Below are 23668 nucleotides of genomic sequence, written 5' to 3' on the forward strand. Positions count from 1 at the left end.
GTCATATTTTTCGGTGGTGGCTAGAAATGACATGCAGAGACAGTTGCCAGATCATTGGATTGGACGCGGGGGGGGGGGGGGGGGGGGAGGGGTGTGTCGTGGCTGGCTCGTTCGCCAGACTTGACGCCTCTGGAATTTCTCTTACTGTTACACATAACTGGATTCGTCTCGATTGCTGCAGTACCAAGCTACCGCAACCCATTATAAAATAAAAAGCAAAGTTGACCTTGATATCTCGGAAGCGACCCCTCATAGCAACAAAAAACCAACATCATATTATGGCCCCCATTGTGCCATGCAGCTTTTGTCCCACAAACGTTTGAGCTCTTATCATACTTCCGGAGTTATTCTTGGTGGTAATAGTTAGTGACTCACCCTGTAAAGCCCCTGTGCTCAGATATTTGCTTCATCGTGCAGTTCAAAAGGATTTTTATCTTTTGCTAACATTTAGTAAATGCTGCATGCACATAACTGGAATAACATACTGTAAGATCGTCATTATTTTTGGGCGTTAATGGGTGAGAGGCAGCTCCATTGCAACCGTGTGAGGCAAGCCTGCACGGCTGGAGGCGCTGATATGCAGTTTCTCAATCGAAACTAGTTTTGTATACCACAAAGCCGCCGGATCAAGCCGTGCAGTCCTAGTGACATTGCAGAACAGACATGCTGGTACCAACCGGTCTGTGGAGCACATTCACATTGCTGAGATACGAAGGTGCTGACCTGCCCATTTTTTTTTTTTTTTTTTTTTTTGTGGTCATCAATCCACTGACTGCTTTGATGCGGCCCGCCACGAATTCCTTTCCTGTGCTAACCTCCTCATCTCAGAGTGGCACTTGCAACCTACGTCCTCAGTTATTTGCTTGACGGATTCCAATCTCTGTCTTCCTCTACAGTTTTTGCTCTCTACAGCTCCCTCTAGTACCATGGAAGTCATTCCCTCATGTCTTAGCAGATGTCCTATCATCCTGTCCCTTCTCCTTATCAGTGTTTTCCTCATATTCCTTTCCTCTCCGATTCTGCGTAGAACCTCCTCATTCCTTCCTTATCAGTCCATCTAATTTTCAACATTCGTCTATAGCACCACATCTCAAACGCTTCGATTCTTGAAGACGTGTTGATTATGAATCAAAGACGCTACCCCTAGACCACGGGTATAGACCTGCCCATACCGGGAAGAAATGTACCTGCACAGCAAGCATGATGTTAATCGGTACAAATACTTTTGATCAGAGCACAGGGGTGTGCTGCATGGCATCACCCTCAGTGACATGGGTCTACGTAAGTTTCCATCACGTTATGGGTCAATCAGCAATCGACGTCGGTTTAGGCAGACAATTCCACCAGCCTAGTTCTAAGTCTGGGACTGTGCCCTTAAAAAGACAAGACAGATGACCCGACTCCAAGTTCCACGGTAGCAACTGGATTCCCGTCTTGGAAGACGTTCGCAGCCAGAGCAGAACCGCTACCATCTATCCCCATGAGGGTGAGCTTCTAATCCAATACCTGTGGATGAAAAGAGAATTCAGCTGATGTTCACGTCGCTACCACAGGCACTTGCTGCCGAATGGTTAAACAGAAAAACAGCAAGCAAGAGTCAAATGACCACCCAGCGCCGCAAGCTCCCGAAGTCGTTTAGCACACACATGCCACAGAGTGCTTATCTGTGGCTTAGCAGGACCTCAATATTGTACTCCAAGACTAAATAAAAGATGTCACATATTGCATCCGAGTTTCTAGCCACCCCTGGCCAGCACCATCACCTACATAACCAGCCGCTCCAACTTCTCTATACCATAGTGGTCCCACTAACCTGGATGGCTATGGTAGAGAACAGAAGTAAAACACATTCGAATAGCTACGAAACGAGAGTTGCTATGATTTCAAAGTCAGTTAGATATCATAGTGACACCAGTATCAGCCTTATCTATCAGTACAAAACGTTTGTCATCTTCTGCTGTCCAACATGGAAACCACATAACACTTTGATGGAATAGCATACTGAACAGTAGTAACACACATTTGTATAGGCAAGAAATGAGGTGTGCTATGCTTTGGAAGTCAGCTATAACTTAGCGTCACTCCATGCGAGCATAAAACGTGTGTCGTCTTCAGCATAAAATGCTAAATCTTGAAGCCATAGACTGATAACTACAGTCTTTGAGCTGGATACATTCCAGAAATTGTGTCAGAGCTCTATGGAAGCTCTGTACTCTTTACTAGCTCTTCCTATGGGCTGTAAGTTACTGGTCGGGTGTTGGCTACTGGGGATTGAGGGACGTCAACTACTCGATATCATTTTCCATTGTAAATAAGCAAACGGCTAATAGGTTGTATATTTTCGCAGCACACTAGGAGAACGTCTGCTTATTTTACAAACAATAAGACGGAAAATTATGGCAGAGACGATGATGCAGCTAGAGACGATCTCTTAAAGTGTAATCTTAAATAGAATTATTTATCAAAATACCTGTAGTTTCACACTCTGCAAACACAATGAAATGCCAGATTAATATGTCAACGTGTAAACTGCCTGTTCAACTTTTCAAAATGTACACAACTTGATTATTAACAATACCGATATCAGTTATATGTTAGTAGACAAGCTTAATTCTGTCTCTGTACCACACGTCAAGTTCGCCTGCGTACAGAAAAATTGGTTGCATAACAGACATGGGTATTACCGCTGTTCTAGCTTGCTGCCAAAAGAACACTTATCGATGGGAATTAGCAAAGTAAACAATATTAATCCCCTCGTCAAACACTCGTCTGACATCAGAGTCAGTCAAAGATTATAGTTACCTCACGCTAAAGGATTAACTACTTCTTGCAGTTCAAATTCTGTTGTTACACAGTTAAAACGTGACGGGAAAATTCCACTTCCTTTATTTTCCTATCTAATATGTTGTAACGGTGTTGTTTGGAAATTTAGTGCGGTGTATCACCAAAGAGATGATGTCAGCTGCAACAAAGATTTCAGCTATTGTGGATTCAGCAACTAGGGAGGAACTCGGCTACTAGGAGTTTGGGGGTGTCAGCTGCTGCGTTTGAGGGGCTGTCATCCATTCGGGGTTGTCATCCACTGGTGCATGTTAGTTACTGGAGGTGTCAGCTACTGTGACTGTCAACTTCAGGGCTGGGTGTCACCTGCTGATGTTTTATTTATTGCCATATTCTGTACATTAACATACAAATCGAGCTGCCTTTCTTTGAACGTTACTGATGTCGTCCATCAGTCCTTTCTGGTAGGGATCCCAAACTGTGCAGCAATAGTCCTAAACGGGGTCGTTGTGCAACCGGTCTCTGTCAATATGATGTGGCCTTTGTTCCGATTTCCCTCCTCAAGATATTCTACATTATCCATAAACTTCCAGTTCTTTATCATTGTAATCCTTAAAATACAGTTCTTAGATCCAGCTGCTTACATCCCTAGAAGCTGATATCTAGTAAGGCTCTCATGGCCCGCAGCAGTAGAGCAAACGGGGACGGAAGTATAGGCAGTCTCTTTAGTAGATCGGATAGAATATTTGCAGCAAGTGTTCCGTCAATACAACTCAACCTTTTCAAAATTATCCAATTTAAGGATGTGTGGTAGCAGTTGTTATTTTCACTAGTGAATATTGGTAACTTACATTCGTTTTCTGTCTTAGATGCAGCTGAACAATGGCTTTCGAGCGACAGTGTCCCATCATCATATTGTAAAACTTAGCTTAAGAGATTAAAACGCTACAAGTCTACCACACACTTTCGGCGTTTGTGCAATTAAATCAAATAAAAACGCATTGCACTGTGGCTCCTCGACTTTCATTAAAATCGTCGACCTCTGTCCGTAGTTATGCCATCAAACCTCGCACACCACACCATGCCATGACTCCGAGAGAGCCCAGTTGACGCATCGCTAGAGGTCCGGATCTTGTCAACTGACATGACCGATGTATCTCCACGTAATTGCAGCTGTTTGCTCTATATTAATATTGTTGTGTTGGTCATATGCTAGTCTTCGTTTCCAAAGCCTGTTGTCTACGTTCGTTAGTCTCTGGCTGTTTAGTTAAAGTGATGTGCAAATTTATAATAGTGCATCTGCTTTGGTGATTAACCTTCTCACCGAAATCATGCTTCAGCCTATATCTCGTTACTGTTTTTAATGCTATTTTGACGCTGCGGATTTTAAAAATATGTACAATCTTTTTCAAGATTATTCTATACCACGCCATTGTGCTGACCGCTATCTTCCCACAGATGTTCTGCCTCTTTATCCTTCCTGCGCATCGGCACATTGGGTATCCTGTGCATTTATCTGACGATAAGCAGCCCTACATAGAACTGCGGATGGTATGAAACATTGGAAATTGCGGCATCACTTGTCTGTTTCCTATAAACAGCACATCGGTGCTTACTGCCCTACCATTTAAAGTTGAAATCAAGAAATTGTAAGTTTCGGTCAGTTTAGTGCTCCATGGCGAACTCAGTTCATTTGTGGGTTCGTTCAACATTTTTACGAATACTCCCATGTTCTACACAGAACTGTCAACAAGCAGCAGTGTAGCGTCTACGTAAAGTTCATAACACATAAATTTACCCACAAATACTTGTTCAGACTTTAATACTTCCTCCTCTAAATCGCTGATAAAAATATTGGCTATAGTCCCTGAAATACTAGTTGCCTTTAATATAGGTTTTACGGGCGAGATTTGGCGTGAGGATAACATATTTTATTTTGGTAATTCTTGTCAACGAATGCACTTTAAGGGAACTCTCCTTTGCGATTGTTTTCATTAAAATGGTGGTTTTACCATTCCATTGCGTATAGATTCGTGTATGAAATAAAATTTATCTCATATCAAATTAAAAATGGCAGCTGTAACCCTTGTCAAAGTATGCACCTTACAATACGTTTTGGTTTCCGTGAAGGGTTGCACAGACTTGTGGCTATCACTGAAACCCATAAAATTAGAAAAACTTAATTTAAAATGAATTTTGGGTGGACCATCGCTATCAGGTTATGAAAAATACTTCGAAACAAAAAATGACAGCTATCTGAAAACCCTGTCAATACCTTAACATGTTTTTCTAAGTTCAAATGTTTCAAAAATACGAGCAGCTTCCCACTTAGTGTTTCGTTTAAAGAAAATCTCCAACTTCACGTCAACTGGCGTGTTATTCATGAGCTTTAAAATCGGTAAAAATAAACAAATAGCCGAGAAATGTCATTTCGCCATCCTTTGTAACCTTGGGAGCACACATAAAAATTATGCCAATTTAAGTGTTTAAAAATTGCAGGCCTCATTACTTCCCGTGGCGCATCTATGAGCGTTAGTGCGACGTCTCATAACGTAAATATCAGACCCAATTAATTAAATGCATTATCCTCCTCGTTACAATAAGTATTCTGTTGTACTGTAACTCTTGACATCTCTTTTCTTTGGATATATACGTAACCTTACATGTACAGTTGCCTTTCAAAAATATCGGAACGTCAAGACATTGTCCAGACACACTCGTTACATGCTGCAAATTAACATCCTGAAGACTGATCTACGGTGTAATTCTCAAAAGGTAACTCAGTAGTCGTAGGATTCCGCCGTAAATTTGAAGTGCTCCTTCTCTTAAATGAGGCAGCTAGCTACAGAAAACGTCATGCTTCGTTCGCGTAGGTTGTCTCCTAAGCAGGAACGGAAACCACAGAGGAACGAAGGCGTTATCTGCTTTCTATGTCCAAGCAGATAAAATTTTACCGCTTTCCGAGCTGTTGACGGTTGTTCTATTTTTTGAGATCTGTAGCATATTTAACATTTGTCACTCTAAAGTCATAAACTCATGGAACATGGTCGTCTCAGCCCATTCTCCGGACTTTAGCGGTTGCATGTTTATAACGAAGAGTACGCCTCCAGGCATTCGGCTAGTAAAGATTAGACCGTTTTCTCACATGGCGCAAGAAACTGATTCCAGGACGATCGAAGCAGCTTGCTCGATGCTGCAAACCACCTTCGATATTGATTGATATTATCGTAAGAAAACGTCGTAGCCACACCCCTCGGTTGCCTGTACAAAATTCTCATGAGTGCAGTATTCTATCTGATTCATATTGATAGTTTTTCCCACAGCAGTATATGCAGAGCAGAGGCTGAATTCATGTTCTAGAGTAACGGAGCGTTTTCCGTCACTCTGTACACACTAATTGTTTGACGGTTTACTAACAGTACTTGTTTCATTCTAAATGTCAGTGTTTTGCTTAGTGTTGGCTGTAATGAATTCTGGGCTGCAGCTGTATTGTTGTGAAGGCTGTTCTCGTGATGTGAAAGTTCTTTGTTTCACTATAAGAATATTTTAAAGATAAACTTATTGGTTAAACATTGTAGCCTACAACTACATGTCAATACTTTCTCTTGTTTTTCTTGTGCTAGTAAACTTACTTTTATCAAGTTTATGTTTGTACTGGACAAATAACTTCATACTGTTCCTAAATCTGGAGGAAGTTTATCATTTGTCTGTCTTTGTTCTTCTATCACTTCCTTCGTTATCTTTCCTCCTTTTGGGGTTGGTGTGTTAAGATGTATGTATCGCTGTAATTGTATTGCTGCGAATAGTGATTCATATTATACCAGTAATGACTTTCGTTTTATTTATCTTTAACAATCCTCTCTTTCTCATGGTATTAACATATTACCAAGTAGAAAAGTAGTTGAGTGTTGTATAAATCGAAATATTTGGGGGCAAGTTTTCATGCCCGTTTTTGCAGCCGTCTCACCGAGATAACTACGTATTGTAGTAATTGTTTAGAATTTTCTCTTCATTTAATTAAAAATTCCGATTGAAAATGTGAATTAAACTATCTTACTCGGAATGTTTCACACATTCACGGTCTCGAAAATACGAATACAAGAAGAATTGAATTTTGTGTTCCAGTATTTTTACATTCGTAGACCTTCCGTCACTTTAAGTAGTCTAGTTCTTATAAAGCCAAGTGTCTACCTCATCAGGTTCTTAATCGATTAGTTTGGTGAAGTGAGACGAATTTTACCTCGTTAAACATGTCAAGACTGAGGCCAGAATTCATAATTAGTACCCCTCAGCGAGAAAGGGCACAATCTGGAGATTCTTCTCTACCTTCACATAAATGAAACCATTCACAGCTAGTTACACTCACAAAGTGATACGCAAAACCGTGAAACATTCCACATTTCATACTCGGAGGAACAGGTGTAGAGGTCCTGCGTTCAACCCGAGCCGCTGTTTGGATTTTAAACGACAAACCAATAGCCGAAAGAAAGGAACTCGAAGAGTTGCACTGTTTCTTCGAATGGCCGTGGAAAACGGGCGAAGAAGAGGACACAGATTCAAGTCCCGCTCTTGGCTTCGGATGGATAACTGGCAATGGTCAAACGAATGAGTATGTAGAAGTTAATGGAATCAATTTCAGTAAAGACACTAAATGTATATCCACAGGAAATAATATTGGTTTAGCCCACTTCTTATTTTTGTTATTATTAAATATAAATGTGATTTCGCCACCTCTCGTGGTTATGGCATCACAGGTTGCTTGGTCATTGGGGACAATTTGACAGTCCCGCTCAGATGACGCATAGGAGACTGTTTGGTCGCCTACCTTCGATCAATTTATGATGTATTTTTCCCCATTGTAAATGCTTTTGATTCCCTTCACTAAACCCTTAGAATATTTTAGCAACATGTTTTCACATGTCTGAAAATTTTTAAGAGCTCAGCGTAAGGCAATGCCTGTGGCAACCCCTTTTGTTATTTGATGCATCCATCGAGACGAAGGGCCGGATGGTGTGGCCGTGCGGTTCTAGGCGCTTGAGTCTGGAACCGCGTGACCGCTACGGTCACAGGTTCGAATCCTGCCTCGGGCATGGATGTGTGTGATGTCCTTTGGTTAGTTAGGTTTAAGTAGTTCTAAGTTCTAGGTGACTGATGGCCACAGATGTTAAGTCCCATAGTGTTCAGAGCCATTTGGACCATTTTTCGAACCGAGACGAAGGCAACGCGAAATTATTTAACTGGCACCAGGCTTCAGTTTCTCAAATCTAGTTTTCTCGACCATCTAGCTGCGACCACCAAGCGCCTAGGCAACAATATTTTGTGTTCTTTCATGCTTTTGCAGTACCTCTTTTTTTAAAATCAGTAACATTTTCGCAATCATTGCCCGTATTCATGACATACTTTCTGATAATGCTTCTGTGTGTCCACCCACTCGCGCCAAAGGTATAGTTCCTGCTTCCAGTCTCTTCTCCACTGATTAAATGTTTACAAACTTGTCATATTGTGCAAATCATGTATTTGATGTATTTTGGCAATAAGCCAAACTATTATAGTGATCATTTATCTCATTTCCTAGTATGATTGTTCCATTCATTAATATGCCCATATGAGGTGTGGTAACTATACTTTCGAACTGAATTGGGCAACCATTAGAAATTTTCACTTTATGAAATGTTACCATTACTTGTTTTAAAAATTTTTATGGTTTTATGTGGAGCCTCACATCCCTTCAGGTTACCGGTGGTCGGATCTGCAGAGTCTTAGCGGTATAATAAACATTTTAACCGCCACCTCAAACTCTGTTTTGATCGTCGCGACTCTGAGTTTTTGACGGTGCCGAAAAATTTATTTGTTTCTGCTGATAGTCTATCCAGCTCACCAGTTGTGTCGACTGAGTTTCCTAGATTCGTTGAGCTGTTACATAACGTCTTATAGAATACCAGTAAGCACTCTAGTACAGCTTTCATAGGAGGTTTTTGGAATGCTCTAGTAACCGATGGGAGCTACAGCAAATAACTATCCCAGCTTGTTTCCACTTCTTGTCCATCATTATGTTGCAAATTCGGCAGGTACTGATGACGGTGTCTCGCTTTTAGCAAAGTCAGGTATAACACGCATCTTATAAATGTATTTTTCTGACCAAAGGGCTACACAAATAGTGGTCCCGATGAATGTGCATTTCTTTTACTGTTAGTAACTAAGTTTTCTGTTATGACACGTTGAGTTGTTATTACACGTGGCGGACTTCTTCAGTACCACAATAAAAGTAATCTGATAAACTTGTGTGTTTATGTGAGTGTTGGTTTCCTACATAGGTCTATGGTTCTCTTGGTAAATATGAGTCGTGTCACTAATGCCATTTATTTTCCAGTTGAATTCATAGAAAGTGGAAAGATTTATGTCACATCTGGCGGATTTAACTTAGTAATAGCGAAGTATGTGACTACAAATTCGAATTTTAGGGTATGTACACATTTCTGGACCATGCTGCTCGTCTTTCAATCGCGAAATTATGCTTGAAAGCCAGCTTTCTCGCTCTAGATTCCTGGTCTTCGATTAGTATAGACGTGTAGTTTGGGATAGCTTATGACACTAAAAGCAGTTGCTCCAAATGATGCATAGAAAGCCAGTAGATTATTTTCACTTCACCTCCATCCCAAAGCGAGTTAAACGGAGAATTTGACCATTCTCATGTCGAACATTCGTAGTGTAACAACCGATTCTGACGTGTGTCGTCACGTTTTAGAGGTATTTCGTCAATAAATCACACTGTTATAGTGGCCATTTATTTCCTTTCGTAGCTTGATTTTTCCGTTCATTAATATGTCCACATGAGGTGTGGTACCCATACTTCCATGTTTAATTGGGCCACCTCTAGAAACTTTCACTTTGAAGTGTTACCAGCTGTTTCTTTTAAACTGGTATTATTTTATGGATAGCTTCATGTCCCTACAGGTGGCCTGTGATCGGATCTGCAGCGTCTTAGCGGTATGCTACACAGTTTAACCGCCATCTCACACCTTGTTTGGACTTCTTCACTACTACAGCAAAAGTAATTTCATAAACTGGTGTGTTTATGTGACTGTTGGTTTCTCACATAAGTCTATAGTAATCCTGGAAAATATGACTAGTGTTAATAATGCTGTTTCTTCTTCCAATTGAATTCACAGTAAGTGGAAGAATTTAGGTCACATTTGGTTGATACTCTAATGATTAACAATGATTTTAGTTATTTCTAACGAAGTATACGACTACTGAATTCGAATTTTAAGGTATGTACAAATTTCAGAAGCATGCTCCTCGTTTTTCGATTATGGTATTATGCTTGAAAGGCAGCTTTCTCACTCTAGATTCCAGGGTTTTCGATTAGTATAGGTGTATAGCCTGGGATACCTTACGACACTAAAAACGATTGCATCATACGGTGCATAGAAATTTAGTAAGTTATTTTCACAATAAGTAATTTTCATAACACCTACAGCCCGAAGCGAATTAAACTGAGAACTTGACCATTCTCTTGTTTAACGCTTGTGGTGTAAAAAGCGTGTCTGTCGTGTGTTTTGCTTGAAGAAGAAAATAAGTGGCTCTATTCTGTAGCAGCGTCAGGAGTGAGTCTTACCTGTTACATGATTGTCGGTGGTTCCATCAAATCCCCCGTAACCTTAGCTGTGTAAGAGTCCGGGCATAGACAGCACGTTGTGCGCCTTGTGTTGAGAGGTGTAAGTACACTGGCTTGTGACGCAAACTTGCAGCCTAGCTGTTATGGCATCGTAAATTATAAGAAAAAGTCGTCTGTAGCGCACACTATTACACGAGCTTTATACCCATTCTTGGACAAGCGATTCATTGATGATTTCACTGGCTGTCAGCCGTTGCAAAGAAAATAAATACGTGGTTAAGCACTCAACAACCCCAAATATGAAACAAAATGGAAGCGAATCGCCATTAGAAAAAAATAATTTTATTCATAAGCGGGCTTATTCTCCCTTTTGCAGATTTCTACAAGAGACAGTGAATCTTAGTTGCTGGTCATGAAAGTGGCTGGTCACATTTGTTACGAAATGAAGGGTTCAGGAATCTAAGTTCCCTAAGAAAAATTAAAACTGCCATCAATTCGAAGATTGCTTTGATCATCAGAGTACTTTGCTAGACATCTTTCAAGTGACTTACCAAGCCAGTTATAGTGAGAACTAAGTTTTACGTGGACTGCGAACCACGGTACAACTCAGCCGGTATCATATTAACTAACACTTCCAGATTTGTAAGAAGTGATAAGTGACAGACAAAACATACGATTAACAGGGGACGGAATCTGAGAGCCTTCGATAATTTTTGAGCTTGATTTTCGTTACCGGAAAAATATTAAAAGAGCTTCAATTTGCTGTTGATGGTGTCGTGCAAATTACTAAACTCTTCTTTAGCAGAGTCCTTTCATGTCATTTGCTCCTTCAGACTGGAGTCTCGCTCCCTTGTCACTTGGATACTCGCTCACCTTCCACAATAGTGAAACTCTTCTGTATATAAAGAGCTGCCCAAACTTTAACAGGCAATATTTCAAATACGAGGCCGCATTCGCTCCTACAGTTTTAAGGTGTGACAGGTTCCTACCCTCACTAAAAGCAGACGAAGTGGGAGCTCATAACGCGACGCATATGCCAGAAGGACCACTTGTGAGTGCGTTCCACTGCAGTATTTTCCATCCCCTTGGAAGACACGACGTGGTCATTTTTTCCATTGGCTACATTAATTTCCTAATTTCAGTTAATTTCAAATTCCTTTGAACTTCCATACACTAAAGAAAGTATCAAAATACCATTCGTATCTGCAAACTGTCCTCGTACCCGTGGCAATCTCAAATTCTTGCTGTAACCTGATGTTAAACATATTTTGTTTCTTACGCATTAACACAGTATAAGCTAAAACCTAGAAATAGTCACTCCTACCTAAATATCTAGCGTTTTAAAAGATTAATTGAGTGGGAAGAATTTCTGCTGACCCTTAACGGAATAAAAATACTCACTTGCTAAAAATTAAGTGGACAAACGACAATTTTATTGAATATCGAGCTTAATACGTTATTCGACCTGACTACACCGCAGCCTCAAGAAATACAGTGCATATATGCAGCATTTAGGTAAGAGGTTAATTTAGTAATGTCTTTCATCATTCCCCATTTACTTGATTTTTATTATTTCGAAAGTTGTTACCACATACAGTATCACAGTACATCATAGCAATAAATAGTGGAATACATTAAACAACAAAATAATGGTTGTAATCATAGTTTGATAATAATACTGATGATTATGGAGATAATAATGTAGAAAACTTTCTTGTAAGCAACACATTCATTTGTTACAAATAGATGAAATGCAGACAAAACGGTAACAAACTGTCCTCTAAATCATCAATACTGGAGAACACTACTTGTGTTAGTTATTGTTTTAAAATGCGAGATGACAGTGAACTGAAAAATGTAATCCATTGCATTCAGTATTGCTTCTCCAGTTGAGATCTTCATCTTACGGGCTCTTGATTGCGATCTTTATTCAGTGCTGAAAACGGAAGAGACTTGTATAAGTGTTAAACATTCTAACAGTTACATTTCTATCAAGCGTAGTTTCTGTAGAATACGCTTAGACCAAGCAGACTTATTACATGTAAAACCACAACTGAGATATGCAACAGCCTCTCTGGATACAGGTAAATCTTTCTACCAACTTTTGTGCAGAGAATGATCTAAGAAACTGATTTGTGGTGAGGACGAGACGAAGTACCTTTGCAACATTCAGATCGTGCCATGTTCGGCAACTGTTGCCACCGGTAAGTGAAGTAATGGCTGCAGAAGCACTGGTAACAGCTATGTATTTGTTTTACATGTTTGTTTCGAGAACCTGGATCTAGACGTTTTTCATGAGTAGGGCAGAACTGGCAATTAACGCCGCCGCCAGAACAACATTATACAATGGAGGGAATACGTGTTTTAAGGTATAAAACTACACGTAACTAAATTTTCCGCAGTAAGTAACTGCTACGAGTATGTCGTCTCGTGAGACTGGAGGGGCAGGAGAACATCGAAATTGAACTGCAGAACTATTGAAGAATTTTTTTGACTTTAACTGTCACGGTGTGGTCCTTGACGCCACACATCGCTAAATCACCTATCAATGACAGCACATGAAGTAATAATCATGCAACTGAAAAAATTAACACCACAAATTATATGCAAGTTGTAAGGTGTATAAAGAACAGTATTATTTACTACATCAAACATATTATAGAATCTGTTTATATACGAAAGCCTTCCTCCGAATTAATCTGAAAACTCTTAAAGCCTTTTAAACAAAACAAATATTGATACCACTCTATATTGGTATTCTTCACACCCGTATACACTCCTGGAAATTGAAATAAGAACACCGTGAATTCATTGTCCCAGGAAGGGGAAACTTTATTGACACATTCTTGGGATCAGATGCATCACATGATCACACTGACAGAACCACAGGCACATAGACACAGGCAACAGAGCATGCACAATGTCGGCACTAGTACAGTGTATTTCCACCTTTCGCAGCAATGCAGGCTTCTATTCTCCCATGGAGACGATCGTAGAGATGCTGGATGTAGTCCTGTGGAACGGCTTGCCATGCCATTTCCACCTGGCGCCTCAGTTGGACCAGCGTTCGTGCTGGACGTGCAGACCGCATGAGACGATGCTTCATCCAGTCCCAAACATGCTCAATGGGGGACAGATCCGGAGATCTTGCTGGCCAGGGTAGTTGACTTACACCTTCTAGAGCACATTGGGTGGCACGGGATACATGTGGACGTGCATTGTCCTGTTGGAACAGCAAGTTCCCTTGCCGGTCTAGGAATGATAGAACGATGGGTTCGATGACGGTTTGGATGTACCGTGCACTATTCAGTGTCCCCTCGATGATCACCAGAGGTGTACGGCCAGTGTAGGAGATCGCTCCCCACACCATGATGCCGGGTGTTGGCCCTGTGTGCCTCGGTCGTATGCAGTCCTGATTGTGGTGCTCACCTGCACGGCGCCAAACACGCATACGACCATCATTGGCACCAAGGCAGAAGCGACTCTCATCGCTGAAGACGACACGTCTCCATTCGTCCCTCCATTCACGCCTGTCGCGACACCACTGGAGGCGGGCTGCACGATGTTAGGGCGTGAGCGGAAGACGGCCTAACGGTGTGCGGGACCGTAGCCCAGCTTCATGGAGACGGTTGCGAATGGTCCTCGCCGATACCCCAATTTGCTGGGAAGTGGTGGTGCGGTCCCCTACGGCACTGCGTAGGATCCTACGGTCTTGGCGTGCATCCGTGCGTCGCTGCGGTCCGGTCCCATGTCGACGGGCATGTGCACCTTCCGCCGACCACTGGCGACAACATCGATGTACTGTGGAGACCTCACGCCCCACGTGTTGAGCAATTCGGCGGTACGTCCACCCGGCCTCCAGCATTCCCGCTATACGCCCTCGCTCAAAGTCCGTCAACTGCACATACGGTTCACGTCCACGCTGTCGCGGCATGCTACCAGTGTTAAAGACTGCGATGGAGCTCCGTATGCCACGGCAAACTGGCTGACACTGACGGCGGCGGTGCACAAATACTGCGCAGCTAGCGCCATTCGACGGCCAACAGCGCGGTTCCTGGTGTGTCCGCTGTGCCGTGCGTGTGATCATTGCTTGTACAGCCCTCTCGCAGTGTCCGGAGCAAGTGTGGTGGGTCTGACACACCGGTGTCAATGTGTTCTTTTTTCCATTTCCAGGAGTGTATTTACGTATTTCTGTATATAGTCACCCTTGTGACGAACAAGTTCCTCCCAAAGAGAGACAAGTTTGTTTACAACGTCACTATATAATGTTTGACTTTCTTGACGAAGACACGTCTCCTCCTCTGCTTGCACTGCCTCATCATGTCAAAGTGATGCCTACGAAGGTATTCTTTAAGTTTTCGAAACAGATTAAAATTCGACGGCTCCAAGTCGGGACTGCACCAAGAATGATCTATGACACCGAATTTCGGATTGTACAAGATATCACAAAGTTCATGCTTGGTCTGGCATTGCCGTCCTGAAGGACAAGGTGCACCACATCCGGACGAACTCTTTTAATCCAAAACTCGATTACAGTACACTGTTTATCAGACATATCCTCGTATTGTAATATTTATCTGCCCAAGTAGCCGTCCATTTTACTTATACTTCCAGCGCCAAGACAACTATTCATGACTGTCGATTAACAAGGCTCTTCTTGTGGTAGCTGTTTCCACACTTCCTCGCCCACCCTCTTTATTGCTTCTCTGTTTCATACGATGCCTGTCCGCGAGAATGTTATTATTTAACTGGGTGACGTTTTAAGGCTTTGCTGTTGTACGAATTAAATGCTCTACATTTTCGTGATCTTCATTAGCATTCATAGCACAAGTTGAAACAAACTTTCTGTTGCGGCATCAATTAAATTTTGATGTCAATCATCCTTAACCTGCCTACCACAAGGCGCTGTCGGACTGGCACGTTTGTCTTTCTTTTCTGACACAAAACAGCGCTCGCGTGTGTTATGTAAGCTAAAGTAAACTGCTTTATAAGGAGGAAAACAATTGTTCTAGTCAAGTTCGTATACGACATAGCCCTCTGTCATGTGTACTGATATTCCAACTTGTGGCTGGAAGATTAATTTCTAGGCTCCTCGAGGAAACAATGCTTTTGTTCTTGTACTTCTGTATCCTTTGTTGTTTCGATATTAAAATTGAAGGCATTCTGCTCCTCATCACGTTCATTATAGCTCTGTTTCTAAATAAGCCCTATTCTGTTCTACGGGTGCTACCCGTATAATTCATAAAATTCCTCAGAGTATTATTCCCTCTAATCCCTTAGGTTCCGTCACCTGCAAAACAGTACTAGTGACTATTCTTTCGCTTTTATTTCACTTACAAAACTATATTTCGCTCCCTTCGTTGACTCCATGACATACAAGGCTAATAATGATAGTGACCTGCTTAAACTCAAGCTTGAGTTTCTTGATTTGTTTGCCTTTAATACTCCCATTTCGCCTGTGAAGATGTAGTAGACCACTCGTTTTTCTCAGTAATTTAGCTCCAATCATCTCAACGTTATGTGCTGTGTATTGCGGCACATTTGAACTTTCCGCCGATGGTGCGATGTTTTCTGGTTGTTTGTGGTTGCACGTTCCACCAGACGGTGTTTACTGTGCACGTTCACCGATGCGAGCGCCCTATGTCAAACGTCTGGACGCATCATGGACTGAGTGAGCCAAAGTCCGTTGACGGCATGTGACCAAAACATGATGGACAGGAGTGTGCAGCGACAGCGAGTAGCATGATGCATTAGCAGCGGGCTGCAACGTTAACGCAGGTACACGGAAACCGTCAAGTTTGGGCGGTAGCGTTGTCAGGAGAAGAGGACAGCTCACAACCAGTGAGGAGCTATGGTAGAGAAACTGGTGACAACAAGACGGTACCACGCACAAAGTGGCGTGCGGTTCTGTGTGCCATATCTGTTGGCTGCAAGTGTTGAGAATATTTGGCCGATTACTTTATAGTGCTTCGGTGTGTGCTGAGAAAGGTGAAGAACCTTACGTCTGTGTAATTATATAGGGGGAATATCGTGGAGTCAATCGCAGAATTTCAGGACAGGACCGTAGTGCAAGAGAGCGTAATAGTTTGTATTTGGATATAACTGACATCAAAGAGTGTGACTGAATGAATTTTAAAATGTTTATTTGACACCACAAACCGTCGTCAAGCCACAGTCACTAAAGCAAGGAAATTTTTAAAAGATCACATAACTAGTTTCGACACTCTTGGTCATCATTTTCAAACATTATCTCAAACTTGGAACACTCCTTTGATAATGGCAACCGCACTTCTTTCAAATATTACGAAAACTAGGCTAAAACCAGTAAACTGAAGCAAAGGCAGCATAAACGCGCCAAAAGAAATCATGACAATTTTTGATTGATCAGTAATTTCACACGTTCCCAGAAAAGATGAAAATTGCATCCGGATAAAAGATATAGATTCTTGCATTACATACTGCGGCGATGGAACGGTCATTTTTCAAACAAAGGCTCACTCGTCCAAGTCTTACAACTAGCAGCAAGCTTAAAGTTAGAACACAGCACGCAATCGTAATGTATTCTGCTAATAATTGCGTGCAATGTTCTAATTTTAGGCTTGTTGCTAGTTATAAGATTAGAACGAGTGAGCCTTTGTTTGCAAACTGATCGTGGAATCGCTGCAGGACGTAATGCAAGAATATATAATATCTTTAACCCCCAAGTAGTTTCCATCTACACTACATTAAGGTGTGAAATGACTGATCAACCAAAAATTGTCATTACGTCTTATGATTAGTTTCTGCTGCCTTTGCTTCAGTTTTCTAGATACCGTAGTATGTGAAAGAAGAGTGGTGCCAATTATTTATGCAGTTTTCCAGGCTTGTGATTACATTTGAAAATGACGACTCAGTGCCTCGAAACTAGTTGTCTAATCTTCTAAAAATTTCCTTGCTTTAGTGCCTATGGTTTGATGATCGTTTGTGGTGTCAAATAAACATTTTTAAGTTCGTAATACTGAGATTATAACACGGCGAGCAGTTATACGTTATTGTGTACTGTACTACCTTTCCTTATGCTCTACGTAGTAGTTACTTCTGTGTAATTGTGTTGTCTTTTGGGGCTAATCTGACAGATGTTGAAGGTTCATAGGAGTAGACTGTCGGTCGGATATTTCTGTCAGTGATACAGTGTGCCTGATAGTAAAGTTAGGCATGGGTTTAAACAAGATGTCATCTTTAGTTGGAGCGCACTTGTACTGTTTATCTGGGCCAAGCAAGATTATTTTATCGAAGTGGTATATAAATACGTTTTACAGCAAGTTCTGTTGTATGTGATCGTTGCCAGTTTGAGAAAAGAACTATTAGATACCTGTCTGGGCCGAATATTGATTAATTTCTGGTGTTAGCAAGTTTCTGAATTTATTATTTGTATTATAGAAGAGGTAAGATTTTCTTTTTCTTATGCGCTCAAATGTTGTAATCTAATTTCTGATAAAAGAGGTATTTACCATAACCCTCCGTTTGCACAACCCCCATCCAAACTCCACTCAAAAATTGCCTCACATCGAGAACTTTTTATTTAGCCTTACTGTCGAAAGCAGTTTCCATGACGTCGGAGTTACATGTCCGAAATATGAATGATCCTAAAAAGAAAAGATTTCATTTCTTCGATTAGCCACAACTATCCCTTTCAGAACACCCGTACAAAATTATGACAAAAAGAGGTGAGAAGGGAATACGTATACGCAACATGAGGAAGAATAAAGTTTCAGCGTTGCCATCTTGTTTTGACTGAGATATCAATAAACAGGGTACAATATTTGCAAACACGGTAGGGAGAGGACTAGAACAATAACATAGTTCTGAGGATAAAGTGTACCTTATAGCCCACACCTTTTAATATCTGTACTAAAGTCATTGTTAAACAGCCATAATTAACGCGAATAGAGAGACAACTGGAACAATAACTAATATAGTTGTTAGAGCAGAGTGTATCTCGTCGCCCATACCTTTTAATGTCTGTAGTAAAGACAATGTTAGACAGTGCAAAGCCAAGATCAGCTGAGACACTAAATCAAGACCAAACGACTGACTAACACCATCATATTCTCTAACGATGGATAATTTTAAAAGACAGTGAGGACGATAAAAGGGCCGTACTTTCTCTAAACTACTACTAATATGTGATCAGGCCCAGTGGACCGCACGCTTATACCTCCTCCACTGTATTCTGTCCATTGCTGCTTTCCGCCATTCGTCCACATCTATTGACACTTGATTTAAATCTTCATGGAGTCCATCTCTCCAACGCATCTTGGGTCTCCCTGGCGGTCTCTTTACTGTAGGTAAACGAGTTCTCAGTGAGAAGTGCCCCTAGGTATTTGAATTCTTGCACTCTCTTGTAGGAATGGTCCCGAACCTGCAGTGATTGTAGATGATCAGCAGACTGACAATGACCACGCGTCATAACGAGGTACTCTGTCTTGGCTTCGTTTATGTTTATCCCAAATTTGCTGGCAGCCTCCTTTAGTACTTTGGTCATTTGCTCCAACTCCTCTTCCGACCTAGAGAGTAAACAGATGTCGTCTGCATAGGATAAGTATGCCAGTCTCTTTCCTTCGATCTCAATCCTTTCATTCTCTTCGAAGGTTTCGCGTACGACCTTTTCGAGGGTAAAGCTGAACAAGATAGGGGACAACCCATCTCCTTGACTGAGTCCTGTCACAATTTCAAACTCCTCAGTTACGCGATTTCCCATCTTCACCTTTTCACGTGTTTCGTTCAGACAGATATTTATCAGATTGGTGAGTTTCTCTGCTATGCCAAACTCCCTTAAACAGTTGAGCAGGCTCTTGCGATGTATGCAATCATAGGCCTTCTTAAAATCAACGAATAAAATATGCAAATCTTTACCATATTCACCCAGTTTCTCAGTGAGCTGCCGGAGACTGAACATGTGATCTACTGTTGACCGACCTGGCCGGAAACCTCCCTGGTACTCCCCAATCACCGATTCTGCCACTGGCTGAATTCTATGTATGAGGCAATTGGACAGGATCTAATAGCAGACATTAAGCAAGGTGATTCCTCGATAGTTGTCACATTTCAGTTTATCGCCCTTCTTATGTATTCGACAAATCATAGCTGTTTTCCATTCTCCTGGTAGTTCTTCTTTGGTCCATATTGCCTGTATCAGTAGGGTTATTTTTTCTGCTAGTTTCCCTCCTCCTGCCAGGATCATTTAAGCCTGTATTCCATCTTCACCTGGACTCTTATTCTGTTTAAGGTGTCTGATTCTGGTTTTTATCTCAGCCAGGGTAGGTGGGGGACAGCCTGCATCGGCTGTAATTGGGTACTGCAAATCAAACTGCAGTTCCAGTTCATCACAATTTAGCAGCTGTCGAAAGTACCCTTTCCCTCTCTCAGCTATGTCCCTATCGGTCGTCAGGATATCACGGGAATCTTTGACAAATTTCTGCTTGGCCCGGTGACCTTTGCAGAGGTACTTCACTCTCAGAAACATTTCCCTAGTCTTTTGTCCTCTGAAGTCTGTTTCTGTTTCAGTGATGATATTCCTTATGTATTTCCTCTTTGCTCTTCTCAGAATTGACCTCCTCAAATTGTGCTTTGGCCTGTGCCAGATTTGTCCCCTTCAGCCATTTGTTCCTGGCTTCCTTTCTCCTTTCCAGGGCATCTGCACATTCCTTTCCAAACCAGATCTTCTTGTCCACTTTGTTTCCCATGAGTGTTTCCTTTGCTGTATCCCTAACTGAACTCTGGATGTTTCCCACATTAGTTCGAGGTCCTGATTCGCGTCCATTTCACTGAGTGCTTCAAAGCGGTTACTAATTTGCAACTGGTATCTGGTCTTCGTTGCGTCATCTTTCAGTTTCTCCACATGGTACCTTTCCAGTCTTTTTAACTTAGGCCCCGTTCTTCTTTTACACTGTATGTTTAAACGGCCTCTGACCAGGAAATGATCACTCCCACCTTTGGCACCCTGCGCTGTCGCAACGTCTAACACCCATCTCTTGGCTCTGAGATCAATGAAACATGGTCTATTTGATTTACAGTTCTCCCATCTGGTGATACCCAGGTTCCTTTATGTATGTTTTTCCGCTGGAAGTTTGTGCTGGAGATGAACAACCCTAATGATGTAGCGAAACTGATAAACCTAACTCCATTGTCATTGCTTAGGTCGTGTAGACTGTGCCTATCTGTTGTGTCTTGGAATATTTGTTCTTTCCCAACCTTGGCATTCATATCACCAAGGAAGATCCTCAGGTGTCCATTTGGTATGGCGTCCATCACTGCCTCCAGCTGTGCATAGAACTCGTCTTTCACTTCACATTCGCTCTCCTCCATGGGGGCATGACACTTCACAAAAGTCGCCTTCATATGCTTTACGTCCAGTATTAGAACAGATATTCTTGGGTTGACTGAAACGAATTCTGAAACATTAGTGGCCAACGTCTTACTGAGACAGAAACCAGTGCCTAAGAGATGACCTCGTTCACAGGCTCCATACAGAATTGAACAGTTTTCAACGTCAATGCTCTCAGCATCGTCCCACCGGATTTCTTGCAGTGCCACTAGGTCTAGTTCGTACCTCTGAATTTCCTTGACCACACTGATTGCAGCTTCTGTGTTGTACAGACTCCTTACATTCCACGTTCCAAATCGTATACCGTTTCTTTGCCATTTGACGTCGTCTATTTTTGTCAGTAGTGTTCCGAGGCTTGCTTGTAGTCTTAAAAGCATATTTAATTTTTTACGGAGAGAGGGTGCTGGCCTCCCGTCCAACCTGCGGTGTTACCCTCACAGCTTAAAGGACTGCTGGCTTTTCTTCAGGGGTGGGCTCCCCTCAGTACTTGGGTTATAAGTAGGAATAAGAAAATTGGAAAGACGCCCTCGGGCCTCTAAACCGAATACCGTTGGGGTCGACAGGTAAGGAGAAAGAAGGAGTCTGACACAAGTAAGTGGAAGCAATGTTAGACTCAGCTCTGGTCCCCGCGTTCGCCACCCGCGTAATTCTGGCCGAACCCCCTGGGGACTCTAAACTAGATACACAAAAGTAACATGGTTAATATCTCACAGAAAGATTATGGTAAAGATTTTAACGGAAAATAGTTTGTACGGTCAAAATTAGTGCTAAGTGAGCATGTTTAAAACCGATTTCCTCAATTTAATCTCCAACATTGTGATGTAAGTTACCAGCTTGATAATCACATAAGTTGTTTGGAAATTCCCGCGGGAAACTTCTAGAACCTGAAGAGGGAAGAGATTACTCGATATTTTTTGTAGGAACCCACATCCGCAATCGTAGAATTTCCGTGCCACAGCCGTTTGAAAACGTGTTTGGCAGGTAGGTTTGCAGCAGTGTAGTCATGGGGAGCGTGGAGGCGACGGTGGGTTACATCGGACTGGCTGATGTAATTTGGCGTTTATTATAGCTCTCTAACCTGGTTCGGGTCTCTTTCACGTGTCTATGTTAGAGGTGGTATGGAGTGCTGGAGGCGATATGGATGTAGTTGTCCGTCATCCACAACATATCAGACGCTCCTGGGAGCAACATCCACTGCCGGCCCAATTGCTCGCGTACTCGTTGACGGATTCTCTTCAACATGGTACAGAAAGGCCTCTTCCAGTTCCCGTGCGCACAGAGTCTCCTTGGAGGGTCACAGTTACGCCTGCTGGTGGTGGAGGTATCCTTTCTCGAAGCCGTTGAGTAATTGTTGCAAAAAGGATATGCGGTGGATTCGAACGTTGTGTATAACGACCTTGATAAGGTGACGAGCAGCTCTTCCATTACCGTGAGCTTCGGTGTACAGAAGGATCATGACGGGGTGTTCTGCAATATTGTGCTCAGACATGTTGCTCCAATACTCACAGATGCGTAAACGGGGCTTGAACCAGGTAAAAGAGATGGGACAGACGTCAAATACCCTCAGGTAAACCGACGTAAGCAAGCCCACCATGACAACCCTGTTGCGAATCTACCAAGCAAAAATGTTTTCCAACGCCTGTACCACGGAAGCTGTACGTTTCTGGATATGGGTTCCCGTTCAGAGTATTATGTAGTCACCCCTTCTACATTTACTATAAGTTTGTCGGGAATTTCAGAGGCCCCAGTGTATGTAATAAATTACAGAAATATCAGATGATGTAGGATAGAATACAAAGATCAATGGGTGACAGAAAGAGAGAGAAATAAAATTTCATACGATACTGGGTATGGATATTTCACATGCCGCTCAGAGTCGTGGACAATAAGAAAGCAAGAGGAAATGCACATGCAGGCCACTGAAATGAAACTTTTGAGACGCACAGAAGATTTTAGTCTGTAAGTCTCTATAAAATATGAAAAAATTACAACTCAGTTGGGGTTTTATATAGTTAACAAAATAATGAGCAAAATACGGTAAGATGTTTGGAACATGAATGATGGGATTCCAGAAAGAAAACAAAATATACTTATGTATTAATGCAGAGTCTCGCGGCGATATCATCGAATAAAACGTTCTCGGGTTTCCAAACGTGTCAATTGCTTAAAGTTACGCGAGCTTTCGTCCAAGCAGCCCTTGGCCATTGTCAAGTGGTATGACTGCCAGTGGGCTGTTTGTGCGTCCTTATATACGCTAGCTGCCTGCTGTGACCTCACTGGTGTCTGTGAAATTGGCATGTATTGGCATGTTTTGAGTCGGCGTTCGATGTGCCCTCTTGAACCGCGCAGTCGCTGGATCCCACGCAGCGCTGAGCTGCAAGCCACCGTCTCTGTTCAGGACGTTTGCGGTAATTTTTATTTCCATAGCTTCCCGTATTAAACTGTCACAGAAGCCGTTAGTGAGAGCCACGACAGAGATATCGTCAAATCTTATGTGGTGACCGTTTTCTAACGCACGCTCAGCTAACGCAGATATCTTTGGACAGCGTAGGCGATAATACCTCTCATGTTCTTTCCTGCGTTGTTCCGCAGTGCGCACTGTTTGTCCGATGTACTTCTGGCCACACTCACAAGGTATTTCGTAGACTCCAGGTGTTCTGAGAGCTACTGCGTCTTTAACTGGTCTCAGTAATTGACGGATTTTCGTTGGAGACCTGAAGATTGATTTGATCTTGTGTCTTTACAACAGGCGGCTTATCTTGCCCGACACAGAACCACAGAATGACAACAAAACAAGTTTCTTTTCCTGCTCTTAGTCGGTGGTCTTATTCTGATATTTCCCAGAAATCACTTCTTTCACTTGATGGGCGCTGTAACCGTTATTCCTGAAAACCCAGCGTAGG

The sequence above is a fragment of the Schistocerca gregaria genome, chromosome 3, assembly GCF_023897955.1.
Source record: "Schistocerca gregaria isolate iqSchGreg1 chromosome 3, iqSchGreg1.2, whole genome shotgun sequence".
NCBI classification, from domain to species: Eukaryota; Metazoa; Arthropoda; class Insecta; order Orthoptera; family Acrididae; genus Schistocerca; species Schistocerca gregaria.